This window comes from Pteropus alecto, unplaced genomic scaffold (genome assembly GCF_000325575.1).
Source record: "Pteropus alecto unplaced genomic scaffold, ASM32557v1 scaffold103, whole genome shotgun sequence".
Lineage (NCBI taxonomy): Eukaryota > Metazoa > Chordata > Mammalia > Chiroptera > Pteropodidae > Pteropus > Pteropus alecto.
The window spans coordinates 10,687,585-10,705,949 of record NW_006436288.1 but is presented as its reverse complement, the minus strand read 5'-3'; positions in this window follow the sequence as shown (position 1 = coordinate 10,705,949).

Below are 18,365 nucleotides of genomic sequence, written 5' to 3'. Positions count from 1 at the left end.
AGCTTTATTCCTTATTGTTTTCATCACAAATAGGTGGCTATTTGTTTCAGAGTAATACATCTAAAGTCTTATAATTTCAAGATAAAGGTTTACATTTAATTTATTTACACAGCATACGATTTCCTTAATGCCTAAAGTTTACATGGATTATTTTATTCTGAACACAGAAATATGAACTGTATTTCTACCCAGCAGTATCCTAACACCCTCTCATAGCAAATGTTAACTTTCCATCAATCTATTCGTTTTTCATGCTACGAATAAGAGTTTTCCTAAATTCCTCTTACTTTCTCTCTCTTTGGTTAGTTCACATTTCTTTTCTCTTTTAATGTTGCCACTTCCTCCCACTTCTCCCTTTCTTGCATCCTACATGAGGAAAATAAGGAATCAAAAGGTGCTCTCTCGTCTTCGCATTAGCAATCTTGTGCACATACCCATTTCTGCACCCACCCTCTGCCTCTTTCCCGCTGTTTCAACAAGAGAAATCTTCCTCCTTTCTTTCTTTTTTTAATTTGAAAAGAACTTTTTTGTAAAGATAAAAGGAGAGCTAAGTTCTGTGTTCGTGAAGAATTAGGAGATATCATGGTAGAGAGTAACAGGCCATATATGAGCAATAAATGTGAGTTAAGCTTATTTTTGCTCCCATAAAAAGAGAAAAATAAAGTGATTTTCGAATTCCTACTGTGCCATCTAAAATTTGGTTGCATTCAGCTTGTGACATTGAGAAAATCAGTCCATAGCATCTATTACCCTTTAGCTTATACACAGTAAACAGTTTTGTTTGGAGACATGCGTATTAGAATTCAGGTATTGTGATCACATCTGTATTCTGCCTTCACCTCAGGCATGAACTTATCTATTTTCTGAGGCGTCCCAGAATTCTTCCCACTCTTTTTCAGATTTTCACATATTTGTATGTTAATCTTTTCACCTGAGATGAAGTTTTGCCTTTGCTACTGGCTGGATAAGCAATTACTGAGACACTGAATGAAAAAACAGAACTTTGTCGTATCCTTTAAGAGATTGTTAAGAAATAATTGGCCTTAGAAAGTTAATGCCATTCTATTACCCTTAACACACAGTTTCCCACAGGACATTTGGGTACATTTTCCAGAGAGTTTGTGATGACTCTGAACATTAGGGTATAGTGTCTTTTACAATTTTTTTTTTCTTTTTCTTTACTTCTGTCCCATCCATCACCAAGTCTTTTGATTCTACACTTAAGATAATTTAAAATGAGTCCACTTTCTGCATCTCTACCATCACCACTAGAGTTCACACCAATATTTTTTACCTGGACTACTACAGTAGCCTTCTCACCAGTGCCCTCCATATTGTTTCTTGTTCTTCTTGAATCCTTTCTCCACGTAACAGCTCGAGTGATCTCGTGTCAAATGCTGTTGACCAGTAGGACTGAAAGTTGTCTGTTACACAAGCAAGTAAAAGTCTAGGCAGTTGGATATAGACTTGGAATTCAAGTGGGTGTGGAAAACTTGTGAATGAACACAGGCTGATAAGGGAAGAGATCCAATGTCTGACTCCTGGGGCACTCCATTGTTTAGATGTTGGGGATCTAAGGAGGACCCAGCAAAGAAGACAAGAAGTAGTCAGTGAAGGACCAGGAAAACCAGGAGAGTGTGGTACCCTGAAAGCCAAGTGAAGAAAATGTATCAGAGAGGAGGGAGTCATCAACTGTGTAAAATGCTGCTGATGAAACAAGTAAGATGAAGATAGAGGACCATTGATTTAGCATCAGGGAGGTCGTAGGTGACTTTGACAAGAGTAGGTTCAGTAGTTTAATGGGGGCAAAGCCAAAGGGTTCTAAAGAGAATGAGAGGAGAAAAATTGAAGATAGCAAATGGTCAGGGGATTTTCTCTAAGGGGATTAGCTGGAGCTGGGACAAGTTCATAACAGCAGGAAATGGCACAGGTGCATTGGCAGGTACTTGTGGAAGTTCTGTTACAATTGATTCTATTTTGTCAGTGAAATAGGAAGCAAGGCTATCAGCAGTATGAGAGTAGGATTGGGGAGGAGCTGCTGGCATTTGAGGAGGGAGGAGAAGGTATGAAGTAGTCATCTAGAAGAGTGGGGGAATGAATGAATTAAGAGAAATTATTATGACCGTCACACTTCCTTGAGGTCTAGTAGTTGTGAATTTGGAATGAGTCTGGTCAGTATGATTTTACATTTTTCTCTAGTATTATTAGTCAGCAGTTCAGGTGTAAAGCAAGTTGAGCATTGGGTTTAACAAATGCTGGAGTTTCCTAGGTGAATAATACAAAGAGAGAGAGGACGAAGAGAGTTGAGAATAGCACATGGGAGTGATTATAATGATCGACTCTGAGTAAGAAAGGAAAACAGGGTGTGTGGGAGGTAGGTTACTATGTAATAGTGTTGGATCAGTGGGATTATAGGGATTAAAAGCTGTTGGAGTTAGGGTAGTTGAGACTGACATTATGGGTTGTAATTATTGGTAATAATATCAGTGGCATGTTCATAGAGCTGAAGCAGAGAGCAGGCATTGGGGTTAATTAAGTCAGAGGACAAGATGTGAGAAAGATCATTTCTATAGATATTGAAAGTATTATGAGTTATGACCAGAGATGTATTGGCAAGAGTAATAGTGAGCCAGGAGGTAAATTTGCAAGGCATTGAGTAGGATGACTCAGGATTCTATAGATGACTGTGATGAGGATGATTAAGGCATATTTATAGTCTTGATGACATAGAATATTCAAACCTGGGCACCACAGTACAGTAAAACTAAAACCATAATGATATAATGTAATAGATCTCATAAAAAGAGGCACAAAGTGCTATGGCAATTGTTCTCAAATTTTAGCAAGGATCAACATATTTGTCAAATGATTTGTTAAAATACAGATTGCTGGGCCCCACCCCTCAAGGTTTCTGAAACACCAGTTCTGGGATGGAGCCCAATAATTTTCATTTCTAACAAGTTCCCAGGTGACACTGATGCTGATGGTCCAGTGGCCACCTTTAAGAACTGTTATTCTATGAAAATTCAGAATAAGGAGGGATTGCTTTTGGCTGGAGAGATAAGGAAGGTTCATGAAGAATATTCTTTATTTTTCAGCATGTGCTTGGAAACAACAGAATTCGACATCATCAAATACTGTACATTGACTAATAAAAAGATAAGTCACACTTTTTGGGTCACATATTTGCTTATTCCAAAAGTCAGAGGTACAAAGGAAATACAGTTCTTTCATTTGTCTATGACTTCATTGTATGAAATCAACACACTGTACACCTTGAACCAGTGTGATGTTATATATCAGTGGTATGTCAATAAGGCTACAAAGAGATATAAAACTGCATTGTTTAACACTGATCTTCACCAAGATATCACCTGCTGGATGGATGACTGGGAAAAAGCTGATTCAGTCCATTCTGTTTAAAATTTGATCCAGTTACATAAATTTAAACAATCTCTTAAACATTATCTATTTTGGGTAAAATGTTTGGGCTTTTAGATTTCACCTGGAGGGATGTGGTTTTATGACCTTGTGTCCTTGGTCTGTGCTCAGGCTTCTCAGTTGTCTGTGGCAATGTCTCTTGTCTGCCAGGTTGCTGCTCACTCTGCTGGCATTCTTGGCTGAGGTTTTTGCTGTGTAACTCATGGTCTTGTCACTTAGCTTGATTCAAGCCCAGTGGTTCTCTTTGACTGACTTGGCATTATCTTGCCCACTGTGGTCCTCTCTGAGTTTCTGCCCTGTTCTCTATTTGGTCACTGGCCTACTGGATTATGGGTCATCTCACTCTTCACCACAGTTGGGAGGGATTTGCTGCAGTTGTCCTGTAGCAAACCCATTGGGTCTCAGCTCACCTGCCTTCACATTTTTACCCCTGGGACTAGCACTTTTAGGTCCCATCTACACCACATAGCAGTAGAAGCAAATTTGGGGCACCTGGTTTCAAACTTCCCTCTCTGCCCAATACATTGGGTCGCCCTTTTTTCTCTGACATGGCATCCTGCCTCTCCGATTAGAAAGGCAGCCTCCTTTTGGAACCCTAAGTGGAAACAGGGCAAGACCCCTCTCTGCTCTCCACATTTACCTTCGAACTAGCTTATGAGCCTTCTTTCTTCCTCCTGTCTCTATAGCCCCAGAGTGAGGTGATCAAACTGTCTCACCCTGCCTCTCTTGTCTTCTTTCCTGTCTATTCTTTTATGGTATTTCATGCATTCTAAGATGTACTTTCCACTCTTGCCCATATTTTAACATATTTGAAATTGGGTCATAGAATTTATGTCATATTCTAGTTTTACTAGCAGAATATTTTCTTTCTTGGTAAATAATGATACATCTTACAATTAATGTTGCTTAAGATTCTGTAAAGTACTGCATTTCTCCTATATCACGTCCTCTTACCTTCCACTTTATCCTCACAGCTGAGTGCATTAATGGCACCAAAGGCACCGTCTCTACTCTGTGGCAGGTGTTCTTTGTTGAACTGGAATTAAAGAATTTAGTTAATTTCTTTTCCACCAGCTTGGCTTTCTAGGTTATTGTCTTGATCAAGAAGCCCAAACAGGCCATTCTAGCCCTAGTATAATAAGCCTCCAGGGCTTGGTGTCTGAGATGGAGACTGCATTGAAATCTGATTAGGGGCCTGGGAGCAGGAAGGAAAATGCATCTATTTAATAGTTGCAAAACAAATATGATACCTGTTATACATTTAAAATATCAAAGCAAAAAATACTTTTATAAAAGTATTCACTGATAGTGATCACAACAATTTTATGCATATGGTAGTTTTTCAATAAATTTTAATTGCTAATAATGATAACTAATTTTCTAAAATTGATTGGAAAATATTAGTATAGATTTAACCATCTTTTTTAAATGCAATTCTTTATAATTGAAATAAGTATTTGAGAAATGTGGCGCAAAAAAATTTATTCATAATGGAAATATGAGAATGTTTAGTAAGAAATTTGGTTTTCAAATGCTTTAGATAGAATTATCTTATTTTTGTGAAAACATTATTTATATAAATATATATAAGTAATAAACGCTACAAAGATATATCAAGATGATTACTTTTCTCTGGAAGGGTAATTGTTAGTTCTTATTGTTAATCTTATTTTCTATTTTTCGACTATAAGAATGATTTATTTGAATTTTATTTTAGAAAACTAGACATATTTTTACTGTTATTAGGATAACTGTTATTAAAATTAATAAGGAAAAATAGATTTGTGTATGATACAGTAATCCGAGAAGAGAATGGCAAGGTTATGATTTGATTTCCAATTTATGGGCGAGTCTTCTAATTTATCTGGTCTTTATTTTTTTTATAACTTATAAAATGGGCAAAAAATAATATTCTTCTAGGTGTGGAGATGTTGTCAAATCTGGGAGTGTTCTGTTTGTAAAATCGATAGGAAAACTGAGTTCAAAACAAAACAACAAAATAAGAGCAAAAACATATACCTAAGCTTAAACTCCAGTGTATGGGCTTTCTCCTTCCAGCATGAATCATCCAGAGAGTTACTTCAGTTCTCCACCTCATCTTGCATTGTTAGTAAAACACCATCAGAAACACTGACAAAATTAAATGTTTTAACTTCTTCGCCAATAAAATTGAAGGAATTTAAAAATATTAGCTGATCCTGACGGCGACCCTGAGCTCAGACACATTCACCTCGTGTCCAGGCTTCCATCCGAAGGGCAGGCTTGGCACCTGTCAGAGACCCAGTCTCGGGCTGAGTGGGCCATCTCGGCCCAGAATGCAGCCCCGGGCCCCAGGCAGTGCATTGGGTGCTGGCATACTGCTCCCCTCAGTAAGGTTATTTTTATTAGAGGAAGTTTGTCTTTAATTTCTGGAACAAAAAAAATTTAATATAGAAATTAAAAAAATAAAAATTAAAATATTAACTGAAAATTATATAGAAAATTATCACCACATTCAGGATATTAAGAATAATTAATACCGTTGACTTGGTTATTTCCAATAAGATTGAATAATACAAAGATTATGAATATTGATTCCTTCCATTTCTCTCAGGCACACCCTCTGCTCCTATAATCTATCTCGAATTATATCTTATAAATTATGTTGAACAGACTGATGAATAAGGAATTTCTTGTTTATCTGGAATATGCAAGTGGTACAGTAAGATTAAGAACTTTCTTTGTAAGGGTAACAGTGACTTGTAGAATATCTGTCAAGAATATATAGATTTTATCATTACACAATTGTCACAAATTTATATGGCAATTTTCTTCAGATCACATAAAATTTAATAATATAACCTTTGGAATTGTTCCAAATAGAAAACTGATGCATTTTCTGCTAATAAAATCCAATTTAAGAAATACCTCTAACTCAGAATAAATATGAAAACTCTGAAGGTGGACAAATTAAGTATGCAGCTGGAAGCTATTGGGTACTTTTAATTACAAATTAGAGGACTGATAAAATATGAGAAAATGCAACTTATTTTTATTTTCCCAAAAATGTTACCAAAGAAATGAGTTCTGATAATCTAATAATATACATTATAGTTTTGTTTCTTTTACTGATAACCTCTATATTTTCAGACCTCTAATCTTTTACATTTTCTTTCTCTTTTTCACTATACCTAATTGAGTGTAGCTCAACTGAATATAAAAGTAATTCTGAAAATTATAATAACTCAAAATAAATGATAAAGCTATTCTAAGCAGTCTTTGTATAAATGGGTAGGCTATGAGAATTTTGTTATAAGAATTCATATTCATTATTAATATTTAGACGGTAAGTCTTTATTTTACAAGCAGACCATTTTGTTAAGGAGTGATTGTGATAAGGAGGTTTCTTCCTTCCTGGCCTTCAGTGAGGTGTTAGTTGTCCAGGTTAGTTGTAAATTTAATGAACAATAGGTAGTGATGATGTTCGTTGATTTGATAATTATGATAATTTCCTGCTTTGCTTTGGCTTAGCCAACATGTCTTTAATATCCACAATAATACATACTAGAAAAAGGTGTAAGATCAATTAATGTACCCTCAACTGCAATTTTTGTTGCATAATGCACATTTATGTCAAATGTGACATAAATCCAAAATATACTGTAGATTTGATCAAAATTGATATGCAAGTGTTATTATTAGTTATTTGGGAACAAGCTATATCCTGGAAGCAATCAAAAGCTTGAGGAAGCAAAATCAGAAATTCTTAGTGTTTAGTTGTTTAATTATTACACATGAGAGGCGAATATTTTCATTCAAAATACATCTTTTTATTCTCTGAAAAGCAGTCAGTGAAAGCATCTATGGTGTTGACATTCTAAAACCCTAAGAAATAGGCTCATGCCAGTGAGTTAGCTGACCCTAGGGAGGCTGGCCCTTGTTAGCCCATCCTGCCTATCTTATTCTGCATTGTATTCTAGGGGGTAGTTTTCTTCATTATTCTCTTCCTTCCCCTCCCTTCCTCTACCCTTTTACTATTTCCCTTCCTTTCCCTTCCATTCCTTTTGTTTTTCTTTCCTTCTCTTTCTATATGTTTTAAGCTTGCGTAACTTAAAACAAATTCCTAGATTTGTCTTCTTTAGAACTGATAAAACACACTTGTAAGTGTCAGATATAGTATCAAAATAATACTTGATTACAAGAAATTTACACACACAGAACACATCATGCATCTATTTCAATTTGGGATAAATTATGGAAACAAATAATAAAACATGTTTGGCTTCTATAAGTGGAATATATTGTTCACACAGATGTTCAATTTTTTTGGTTAGCTATTTTGTCGAGCTAATGTTTTAATATGTTTATATGTGAAAATATTTGACATCCCTTAATTGTCAGACAAACCACTCAAATCCATCTTTTCTTTCCTTGAGAGCCTCTAGAATCATAGTTATCTTAAAAATACCTAAGTTTCTGGAATTTTTTTGTATATATGCTTTGGAGAGCATGTGCTATTATATTAGATTTATTGTTCATGGATGACAGTGTATAGGTTGTTTTTCTTTCCTCAAAGCACCAGTTTTCTAAACTCTTCTCCCCCCACCAAATGATTTTTAAATAATACACATGACAAACATCCCTGTCAGAGGAAAGGGGCAGACCAAGAAATCCAGGAGCTTCATTTTTATTGTTAAGTTGAAATATAGTCAAATTTAAACTTAGACTTTAATATTTTGCTTGGAAAATAATAATTTTAGTAGTGAAGATTTAGCCTGCCTATCAGTGGGTGTAACTCCTGGAGAGAGCATTAGAAGGAAGTTGTTCATCTGCTCTTTTCTATTTCAGTAGCATCATACCTTTAAGAGCATGAGTATATGAGAGTTCGTTATGAGATTCTAATGCTTAAGAAATAATTCTTTTTAATTTTATTCAATTTTCACTTTAATTTTGATTTTAGAACTCAATCTTTAAGATGCAACTTAGATGCAACTTAGATCATATAATTCATAAAATATTTGTTATCAATTTTTTTCCTTAATACCTATTCGATTTTACATGACTTACAAAAATAGGCTGGCATTTTCTAAAGAATGTTTGTCAAACTTCTTGAAGACAGAAACGATTTCTTGTCACTTATCATATATCACTTGTCACATATCAAATAACTACCACTTATTGTTCCTGGCACGTGTAGGTGCTCAATAAATTTTTTCTGAATGAATTAAATGACTGCCATCAGATTCCATTTACTTTGAATACACTGTTACATTTAAAGCATTTAAAATGTTTATGTCCACTTGCTTCATGAGAACATTGTAAGGTGAATAACAACACAATTTGTTTTATGTGTCCAGATGCTGTGTCTTGTTGGGTAACAAGCTGACCTAGTCATAAATGAAAAGAACACAGAGAGAATATGAAGGCTGATGCTTTCACCAATTTAGTGGAAGAAATGGGTAGATATTTAGAAGTGGAACAACATGAAAGCATCTAATGCAACACACTTTAACAGGGCTTTTGGAAAAGAACAAAAGGTAAATCAGAAATAAATGTGAATGGTGCCTGGTGGGTGACGCTACTTGGATTGGTGGGTTGTGTTGCAGCAGGGGTGAGAGTAGAAAACATGAGATCTCTCTCTCTTTTTCCATATCCCTGTCTTTGGTCCAAGAATACATTCTGGCTGACAATAAGAAAATCTGTGAAGGAAAAAACAATTGGATATATACTAAGCTGTAATTAAATACTAATGACTAAAGAAGAATGATTAAAACTCTAAGAATATTACAGATGTCAAATTATAATGTACATCCAAAAATTATGTAATTGTATTAACCAATGTTACCCCAATAAACTCAATTAAAAATCAAATATTTGTGTATAAACTAAGATAACACAACACCAGGTTTGGAAAAAGTGCTCACTTCCTTGTAGACTATTTAAAAGTCATCAGAAGCAAACAGAACAGATACTGCCAGCAAATTGTCTTAAACTTTCTACCACGACTCCCTGTCCACCCACTAGTTCCACCCACTGTCACTTACACATCCTTTCAGAAATTCTACAGTGCAAAATCAGACTTTTAAATAGTCTACAAGGAAGTGAGCACTTTTTCCAAACCTGGTGTTGTGTTATCTTAGTTTATACACAAATATGAATAGGAAGTGATGTATGAGGCAGGTATCCAAACTTTCAGGGAAATGAAAGTCTGTATGAGCCAGCTGTGATGGGTACAATATTTGAAGAAAAACTGAGTTTTCTCTAGTGTAAACCTACTTCTGTAGGAAAAGTACTAGAGTCTTATACAATAGTCCTAAAACATTCTGAAGAGTAGATGCAATCTGATTTGGGAGAATTGAGGGGAGCAGAGTTGAGGTCCATATATTTGAATATATGTGAAAAAAAACTATTGAAAAGAGTTTGGCATTTTATCTCTCTACCAATATTTCTGTGTCACTTATTGCAAGGTTTATTCAATACCATGTCTGCTACAGTTAGATAAGCAGAGATTATAATGGTGAACAGGGACAAATCCTTGCTTAGCCTGAGGCCCGTATAGCTAAGGCAAAAATGGTAGTAGGTTTAGTTACCAACACTTTCCTGGAACATGGTACCCATAAATAAGTAGACCGTAAACACTGATAAGGTTGTCATGGAGAACTACATTCCAGTCTTAAATCTGTTTCTGCCAGGAAGGGTGGATTCAAATTCTATCGGCTTCTTGAATTTTTCACTTAGCACCTTGTCTGCTGAGATGTTCTGAAAGATACCAGGAGACACAGCCCAGCGAAAACTGACTAAATGTCATGCAGCTGTATGTGCTCTGTTTGTGATTTCAATTCAAAGAACATGATCAACATTTTCTTCAAAATATGCATAATTAGGAAAGAACAACTAAAACATTGAAATCAAAAGATAGTTTCTTAGCATGTCTTCTACACAGCTAAATCTGATGATTCCATTTTCCACTATTCAGTCTTCACTCTACTATGTCAACTTAGAGTTTGTTTGAAAAATCTTTCTCATAATTTCCTCTTTTGGAATTTTTCCAATGAAAAGCAAATGTCATTTATTGCAGTGTGTTTTCACTTTTCACTTAAAAAATATGTAATCTTTAAAAGATTAAAAAGTAGAAAAGATTACCCATAGTTTTATAATGCAAGTCTTTATTTCTAGTATGTTGTTTTTCCCCTATATTTAGTGACTATACTCGATATAGAACTTTTGTCATTTTAAAGTTATAATATAAATCATTTTATATATTATTATATATGCCTAATAGGAATCACAGGCTACCTACCATGTCAGCTACTACAGTTTACATCACTAATTTACTATTGTTCAATATTTACTTTGTTTCTAATTTATTATTACTAATATTATAATAAACATAATTTGAACAAAGTATTTTTATAGATAGGATTATTTCTTTAAGATATAGTCCATATTGCCATTTAAAATGGTTGTACAAGATAACAGTATTGGTTATTACGACTAAAAAATATTTCTGATATGTTAGAAATAATCTCACTATCATATTACTTTAATTTCTTAAATATAACAAACTTTTACTTATAATATTTGTTGCAAATAGTTTTCCTATTTCTTTGTTTTCTTTTAGATTAAGTTCAGTAGAGTTTTGACATAAAAATTTTAAATCAGATGAAGTTTAATTGATATTTTGCTTTATGTTTTTATATTAATGCATATGCATTTTTAAGCTAAAAATTCCTTATTTATTGAGTGTAAAATATTAAATCCTATTTTAAAAATATTGAATAATAATATGTTCACCCGAATCTATTTTTAAGATATTATGTGATAGCCTAAAACTGTGCTAACCTGATATTCTTCATATAGGTAAATAATCACCTAGACATCATTTCTTGAATAATATGCTTTCCTTTTTGATGCTCTCCTTTTCATATATTGAGTTCTTGCAAATAATCAGGCCTGAAGACTGTGGCCATGTGTCTACCTGTATAAGTAGCTGGTACAGCTCCTCCTCCCTGCCCCCCAGGTGTTTTGCTTGGAGACTGTTTAAGTGCACATTACATTTCCAAGAACATCTTTCAGGAAGCCCAAATTTCTGCCCTATCTGAGGTTTACGCCCTTGGTGCTTTACAAATGTGCCTAGCATTTAAATAAACACATACACCTTGCTCCTTTCAGTTCTTTAGATATTTACTTGGCACACATACTTCCAAATGACTTGAAAAGACAGAATAGCCCATGGGATGCAAGCTCATCTCCAGGGCATTTGCCCCAAGCAGAGAATGGCCTGGAAGTATTAATGAATAGAATTCAGGAGTGTTTCCTGGACTAAGGACTTCAGCACTGTGTATGGGTGTGAGGGGAGATGCAAGAGAAGCACGGGACTTGCCTTGAACAAACTCATGTTTTGGTTGGGTAATCAGTTTGAAAATGCTTGAAATAATGCACATGAGCAAACCCACAGTACCACAATTCATACCGTGTACACAAAAGAGTGGTAATAGCCAAGGCAAACTCGGAGAGGGAGGCTGGGTGTATCCTCCCTGGTTTTGCCCTTTTCTGCGTTATAGTGCTATTTTTCTCTTTTCTCCCCATATAGCTTATTAATTGGGTGATCTAGGGTAGTTTCCTTAACTTCTCTTAGTTTCTTTAGCCGTAAAGTGGGGCTAATAATAGCAATTATTTCATGACAGTCAGATAATATATGAAGAGTGCTCAGCAACAGAAACTCAAACATGAAAGTTATTAATGTATGTTAGTTTCCTTTCTCACAGTCCAATCCCTTTCCCCTCTACCAAGAATTGTTCTCATATCTTTCATTCCCATGGGCATTTACCAGTTGGTGAGTTTGGACTTAGTTTGTTTCTATCCATTAAAGCAGGTAAAAATTCCTGAAATAAATCTTTAAAGGCAGTCCAGAATCCTGGGGGATCTTGGAACCTGGACTATACTTTGAGAAATCTCTCTTAATTTCGTAAAAGTGGAAATTCTCCAGTTTCAGGGAGGCAGTATCTCTAGGCACCATCCCCTAGGGAGAGCAGTAACTCAGTTATAGGGAGGTGATATCTCCGGGTGCCAGTCCCAGGGAGAAGCACAACATTCCAAGGAAAAGATGATAAAACTGTCTATTAGGCCCTGTTTGCTGGGAGTTCCCCCGAATACATTTATCTGTGTACAAAGAGTTAACGACTAACTTCTGCTTCTTGTAATCTGTTCATTCAAAGATGTAGTAAAAGAAACCTTATAAGCAGCCTGCCCAGGAAGCTCGGGGCTGATCTCCTCTAACCCTGCGTGGTAGAGAGTCAGTCGCCGGCCGGCTAATAAAGGCTCATAATTAATCTCAATTGGCTCCGTGGGTCTCAGAATCATTCGTGCCATAATCATTTGGATTTTAGAAAATTAACTTCAAGCTGCCTTTCTTATGGTCACTGGAAGGGGCGAGGGATGGTCGAAGTTCTGCATCATGTTGTCCCCATTACCATCTAGGGGACCGCAAGCATGACAGCGTTCTCTGGTGTTAGATGGCAGTTTTCTCTGTGGGTTTTATCTGCTCTCTTTGAAGAGATAAAAGCTGTCAACTTGTGGAAGGAAGAACTCCCACGTGACATTTTGGGTGGTTCTACAGCCCCAGGCTGGAATTTTAGCCACTTTGTGTGTGTGTCTGTGTCAAAATTTGTTTTCCCTATTATGTCTGAAATTTCCTTATTAAAGATTAGATTTTATTCTCTTACAGACATTTAAAAAAATTCAAATATCTTTGAAAGAGATCAAAATTTCAATAATTATCAAACATTTACTACTGTTTACTAAAGAGAGTGATGTGTAAACAAAAGAGCTGTTGACACGAAATCTCCGAAGACCTGGTTGGTGCTAGCTTAGTCACTTGTGTATTTTCTTAAACAGGTTACAAAATCTTTCATGCTTGGTTTTCTCATGACCCTCAACATCAATTTCCTCTCAGATAATGATAATCATAAAAATAACTAACATTTATTGAGCACTTACTTTTGCACCAGGCACCATTCGAAGCCCTTTAAGTGTATTTTTTAATTTAAACTTCATAAGGACCATAAAAAGTAGACACCATTATTGTCCTCATTTTACAGATAAGGAAAATAAGGCCTTAGAGGTTAAGTATTTTAGAGAGAGTAAATTAGTGTCTTAGTAACTTAAACCAGTTCTATGAGATGCTTGTATTCTTAAATATTTTGGTCTACAGTTATGGGATCCTTTTAAGTGATTGATAAATGCTGTCTTGATATTTAGCTGGGCACATGAAATTGTATTTGAGAAGGAATTGTTGCAAATTAAAGTAGGCAAAATTTGAAATATTCATATATTTTTCTTTAAAATCCCCATTCTTCTCTGCTATCAAGACTGGGCCATGAGCAATTTAATGACGGGTGATATAAATATCTCTAAGAGCCTATGGCTCTATTAAATAGGTTGAAAGAATATTTTAATCGATGCTAAATCGGAGTTTCAAGGGAGGCATAAAATACAATAAATAAGATCAAGATGCAAATTTTGAAAGAAAACATTTGAAAACCAGGACTATAATGCTCAAAACTCCTTCTCCTAGACTGAGGATATGGAAAAAAAGTGGGCTGTTGGGAATCAGAGAGGATTTTTGATGATGAGTGCTTTGGAGTGAGCTGCTGCTGTTTTCTGAGTCCCGCCCCGCCCTGAATGCATGAGAGAGGGCTGTGTGTGTGGGGGGGCTGAGGAAGGCGGTGGGGGGCGGGAGGTGGTGGTGGTGGGGTGGTGAGGTGGTGAAAGGTGGTGATTGACTCATATCTTGTCTAGTGAGAATTTCAAAGGTGCCATTTGAGGAGCTTGGTGTTCACCCCCTGCAGGAAGGGAAACAAAACAGACTGATGTCAGACTCCAGCTTTGGAAACAGAGAGGTTAAGGGTCAGGAGATGGGCTGGACAGCATTTTTGGCAGGAAAATGAGACTTGCTGCTGCTTTGATATTGGTCTGCATTTCTGGAGTTTTCCCAGGTTAAGGTATTGTTTCTTGTGGACCACACGTTGAAAAGAGAGCTAGTTTGGGATTATTCCTAAACTCTTGTTGACCAGACAACATATTGACAGTGATTAAAACTAATGTCATCAGCAAGGGGGCAGGTGAACATTGTATGTCTGAGGTCAAGGTACTAGGGAAAAAAATACATCGTCAGTTGTGTAGTATTCTGGCTGGAAATGTTTAACCTCATCTAATTATGAAGAAATGCAAGACAAACAAAAATTGAAGAATAGTCTATAAATAAATGGCCTGTATTCTTTAAAAATGTCAATGTGATTAAAGACAAAGGATGGCAAAGGAATTGGTGCAGATCAAATGTGATTGAAAAGATATGAGAACTAAATGCTGTATGTGTCCTAGAAGGAAAAATGCTATTAAGAACACTATTTGGACAATGATACATTGGAATATGGACAGCAGATTAAAAGTTTAGATCTTTGTCATATTTTCTGAACTTGATAGCTGTTCTGTGGATATATGAGAATATCTTTGTTTTTAGGAATACTTGAAGTATTAAGATGTAATGGACATGATGTATGCAACCTACACTCAGCTGGTTCTGAAAATAAATCTTGTATGTGTGTGTGCAGAGAAAAGTAATGATAAAACAAATGTGGCAAATCAAAAAAGTTGCTTAATTTTGGTCAGAGTTATATATACTCTTTTTGTACCTTTTCTGCTTGAGATTATTTCAAAATAAAAATAAAAAACAAGTCATTTTCTTCGCAAGGCCTTCCCACAAGCCTAGGTTTCAACCTCACCTCCCCCTACCAACGCCCACACACAACCACCCTCTTCAGAAATCTTAGTAAGCCCCAATTCAAATCTGCTAAATCAGAATCTTAGGGGATGGGCCCTGGGAGCTGTGTTTTATTTATTTATTTAGTTTTATTTTTTTTTTTTTTGAGCTATGTATAAGAACCACTCTCCAGGTGGTTCTTATACATACTTAGGTTAGAGAAGGACTGGTTTAGACCAGTCAGGAGTCATGCTTACAGCTGTATTAACCTTATTCTGGCTGTTAGACATGAGGAAAACGTGGACAGGTTTCAGGGAAGTGACCACAGAATCTACCTCACAACAGTGGTTGAGGATAGTTATGAGATTTTCTTTCTATAGTCTCCTTTTTACTGTCATTCTTTTTCCAGCTGTACCTGGAGGCCTCAAGTACACAACATTTTTTTTTTTTGCCCCAAATTTCACAGCAAGAAATATGAATGACTAATGTATATTTATTAGAAAACTAGTCAACAGAATTCTTTACAGTGAATATAGATTATTGTGTACTGGCAGGAGTGGTTCACTTTTGACCTAGCAAGGTAGTGAGGGATGTTCTTCCCTTGTCTCCATGGAGGATGCTTTGGAGGGAAATTTGTAGGAGTGGTAGTACCCATGAGAGAAGGAACCTGGCCTTGATTTTCTAAGTGAGGATAGCTTGGTTGGTACTTGGTATGTCAGGCTTATTGATCTGTCTGAGTAGGGAAAAGGGAAGTGGAGAGAGAGAGAAAGATTGTTGGAATGGGGAGACCAATGGAGCAGTTTATATGCCCACTCTGGTGTGGTAAGGATGTCTGATTCCAAGACTGGTTATATAATTTGCAGGGCCCAGTACAAAATGAAAAGGCAGGCCTTTGCTAAAAATTGATCAAGAAGTTCAAGATCCCAGCAAAACATCAACTCAAGCATGTGGCCCTGTGCTACTGCACAGGCTGCATGGCCGTGAAGCAGGCCCTGCCTGAATTTCCCATGGTGAACAGTAGGGCAGACTTGCTAGAATTCCACACAAGAGGTCTGCCTGTGGGTATACTGTCAGTGGCAGAGCTAAGCAGGTTTGAATAAAGTGAGGCTAGGGTCAGCTCTTCCACTTCAAAGAACTGTATACTACAGAGAGGTCCTTCAAAGCTATAAAAATCTCACCCATATGCCCACCAGAGAGCCATTTAACATCTACCTGACAAGAAGCCCTCTTCAATCAGTCAGTGTTGGCCAGACAAGCAGCAATTGTCCAGAGGACTGAAATTACACACCCAGTTCAGAATGATATGTTTGCCCCTTTCATCCTGATCTGACTTCTCAATCCCAACACCCGAGGAGCTCAAATATGAAGATGTGTGGGTAGAAGTAAAAGAACAGATCACGCCCCTTCCTCATGGCCATCCCATTGATCTGAGACTGTCTAGAAGAGAGATCAACATTTTAAACTGGTTTGTGAGTGTGTGTTTAACAATTGAAAGTAACGAAATCCAAGGGCTGTCCTTAGAATGTCATTAAGAAACAGAACATGTAGATTTGATTATTGCAAGGGAGTGATTTAAAAACCCATATTTTATTTGTACATCATTAAGCACACTGCTTACTAAACCAGTTACATGTTAAAAAGCTCTTCATGAAAGACTCAGTTGACAGGTAACATGAAAACCCTTTCACTTCTAGTATTGATCTGAGCATAACCAAGTGAACACTGAATATAAATTACCCTGAAAACAAGTCCGATGCAAAAGCTCTTTACTGGAATTTTACTTTTAATATAGTCAATCCAATCCTTTGGGAGTAAACACTTCAAATGTTACACTCTGTTCTACTTATTACTTCTCCCTATAGATTATTTTTAGGGCAAAGATGAGTAGGGCTTTTGCACAGGATACTCTTTGAGTACCATTTGGTTTCTGAGCTAAGCAAATAGAAGGATAGAGGAAGGATAGAGCATAAAACCTAAGGCTGAGAAGACCCTTTTAGGAGGCGTGGCTGCTGTGGAAGGAGCCTTTGGTGGTTGGCTCACCATGTCTGCCATGCCAACACAGAAATGTGACCAGATCCAGTCCTCAGACTATATTAGACACCTCAGTGGGCAGTGGGTGGTGGGAATAGGGTTAGGGGGAAAAAAGACATTAGACTTGAGTACATGGTTGAAGTTTGTACCTGTTCATTAGCCATTAGCATAAATAATCAACCACTTGTTTTGTAATGTGTTGTCCACAGATAGTAAACAAAGAAAATATGACTTTGACCAATAATTGTTGAGCATCCATTGTATGTAGGGCACAGAACTGTGCAACATGAGGAACCATAGACTATAATCCATGGATTTCTTTGATAAACAGATACCTCCATTTCCAGGGTCATCATCTTGTTCCAACTCAAGCTTTTAAACAGTTTTCCAAGTTCTTGGAGGCTCCCAACAGTAATATCATGTGTGTAATATCAGAGGCATCTCTAAGTTGCTAAATAATCTTTTCCAAAGGAGAACACAGAAGTAAAGAGAGATCTGCCAGCTGCATGGTAGGACAATGACTGGGTCCAGTTTATCTCAGCACATGCAGGCTTTGCACCCACATTTCCTGGACTCTGTGTCTAACACTATTCTCTAATATCCTCCAGGCTTTCTAAACACCAACATTTGAATATTAAGCTTATTCATCTTTCATATTTCATTATGTGATTGTCTCAACCAAAACCATTTTTGACCCATAAGACATTCTTGAACCGTAAATTTAAACTTAAATTTAAATTTAAATTTAGTCAGTTGCATAGTTTGGCACACACTCCTCTGCACGACTTGAATTTCTTTACCTTTCTTCAAACCTTGCTTTGTGGGGATTGCTTAGGTCACAGTCTTTGGGTAGGTAGGGAGTGTTATAACTGCAGCTCAGAGAGCTTTCCCTCTCTGGGTCTTGCGGAAAGGCAGAGCAAAATGATTCTAAAATGATATTCTAAGATGAGGGCTACAAAAGCAACAGAGAAGGTGTAGAAACGTGTCCAGCCACCAGTTTCATTTATGATAGCTGGAGCTTTAAGAGTCAGCAGCTTTAAAAGTAAACAAACGAAGATTGTTAGTGAGGCAGTGACAGTGGTCTCTGGGGAGCTAGAAGGTTAAACTTGGGCTTGGAGTTTACAACAGGAGGCGCAGCCTTGGAGGCTTAAGA